Here is a 2500-nt window from a genome sequence, read left to right on the forward strand (position 1 = left end):
GAATATTTAGAAGGGAAAGTAAGTGGTTTGGTGTGAAATGGGGACTAAGATAAGAGGATTCTTTTTCATTGTTGTTGTCCGGTGTCTTTATGAATGGAGAGATGTGAGAGATCAGAGAAAGGAAAGTGGACGGAAGTGAAAACTGAATCTTGAATGAGGTATGGAATGAATACTATTTATAGATGATACTGTTTTCTTTAGAAACAGCAGAGTAACTTCAGAAACTAGTAAAAGAGTTTAAGTGCTTACAAGAGGAGAAACAAGAGTAGATATTGATAAGAGTAAGATAATGATAGTAAAGGGAAATCAGAAAGATAGATTTGTTAAATAGAAGAAGCAAGAAAGATAGTAGGTTAAGACAAAAGATTAGGAAAACACGTAGTTTATAAAAATCAACGTAGAAAAGTTTGAAGGGGATTTTAAGCCAACTCTCCTCTAACTAGTGAAGTTTAGACGTGAAGTGCAATAAAAAAAAAGTTGAACCTGTTAAAACTAACAGTTTTCACAGTATGTATGGTGTATGGATTAGTATTGTGAAAATATATGAAATGTGATTTCCAGTGTTCCACAGGGTAGCGTTCTTGGCCCATTACTTTTCATACTATATACACATGACATGTGGTTTGGCCCAGAAAACAAGCTTGTTGCATATGCAGATGATGCTACTCTCTTTGCATCAATTCCATTCCCTGAATGTAGATGTGGGGTTGGTGAATCCCTCAATAGAGATTTAGCTAAAATTAGTGCGTGGTGCAATTTATGGGGTATGAAGGTGAATCCTAACAAAACTCAAAGTATAATTGTAAGTAGGTCAAGGACAGTGGCTCCTTAACATCCGGATCTCAGTATTGATAATTTTTCTTTAAATTTGTATGGCTCTTTTAAAATTTTAGGTGTGATTCTCGACAGCAAATTTACTTTTGAGAAACACATTAGGTCTGTGTCTTCTTCAATTGAACAAAAATTTGGCTTATTGAGAAAGTCTTTCAAGATTTTCGGTGATCAATCTATTCTGAAGAAGTGTTTTAATTCTTTCATTCTACCTTGTTTTGAGTATTGTTCTCCTGTCTGGTGTTCAGCTGCTGATTCTCATCTTAATTTGTTGGACAGAAACTTACTGTCTATTAAATTTCTTATTCCTGATCTAGATATTAATCTTTGGCACCGTCGTTCAATTAGTTCATTATGCATGTTGCATAAGATTTTTCATAACTGACCATCCTTTACATTCAGATCTCCCTGGACAATTCTTTCCTCTTCGTAATACTAGGCAGGCAGTTAATTCTAATAGCCAGGCCTTCTCCATCATGAGGCTCAATACTACACAGTATTCTACAAGTTTTATTCCAACTGTTACCAAGTTGTGGAATGATCTTCCTAATCGGGTAGTTGAATCAGTAGAACTTCAAAAGTTCAAAGTTGGAGCAAATGTTTTTATGTTGACTAGGCTGACATGAGTTTTTTTTATAGTTTATATATGACATATCTGTTTTTGACGTTGTTAATAGTTTATATAGGACTTATCTGTTTTGACAGTTACTGTTTTTAGAATGATATATTGTTAATTTATTCTCATCATTTATTTATTTCCTTATTTCCTTTCCTCACTGGGCTATTTTTCCCTATTGGAGCCCTTGGGCTTATAGCATCTTGCTTTTCCAATTAGGGTTGTAGCTTGGCTAGTAATAATAATAATAATAATAATAATAATAATAATAATAATAAATATGGCAATACATAGTTTTAAAAAGTTGTGTGTAGGTGAAGGATGGTTCAGTGTTTACGAGATATGTTCTTTTAAAAATAAAATGGACAATAATAGGTTAATGGAAGAGTTGGAAAATTAAGAAGTGCAAGTAGGTAGGAGAAAGAAGACGAAAAAGGTATATAGAGATGAATCAAATAACCTTATCATCCATGGATCATATGGGTATATACTATATGGAGGTGGATGGCAGTTCATGTTTGATTGGAGTATGATGAGCCCTTTTGTGTATAGGTGAATGAAGTACCTAGCGTTGTAGACTTTTCTAAGTTTTTTCTTGATAGTGATTCGTGTTAAATAAACATTATATATATATATATATATATATATACATATATATATATATATATATATATATATATATACATATATATATATACATATATATATATGTGTATATATATATATATATATTATATATATATATATATATATATATATATATATATATATATATATATATATATATATATATATATATATATATATATCCCAAGCCCCTGGACAGAAATAAATGTACTGTGTGAACTTTCGATTTGTACCGAGAGTGCAAAAACCTTTGAAAAAGTATCATTGCTTTAGGAAAGTATCTTTCCATGATGGTGGAGATTTCCACAAATTTAGAAGTGTCAGCATATTAAGGAAGTACTGTATAGCTTGGGGTGTCACTCGGTTTACTAGGACTCCGTCTGAGGGTATCCTCGCTGTTCAAGTTTATGAACCCTATTTATGATA

This window comes from Palaemon carinicauda, chromosome 14 (assembly GCF_036898095.1).
Source record: "Palaemon carinicauda isolate YSFRI2023 chromosome 14, ASM3689809v2, whole genome shotgun sequence".
Lineage (NCBI taxonomy): Eukaryota > Metazoa > Arthropoda > Malacostraca > Decapoda > Palaemonidae > Palaemon > Palaemon carinicauda.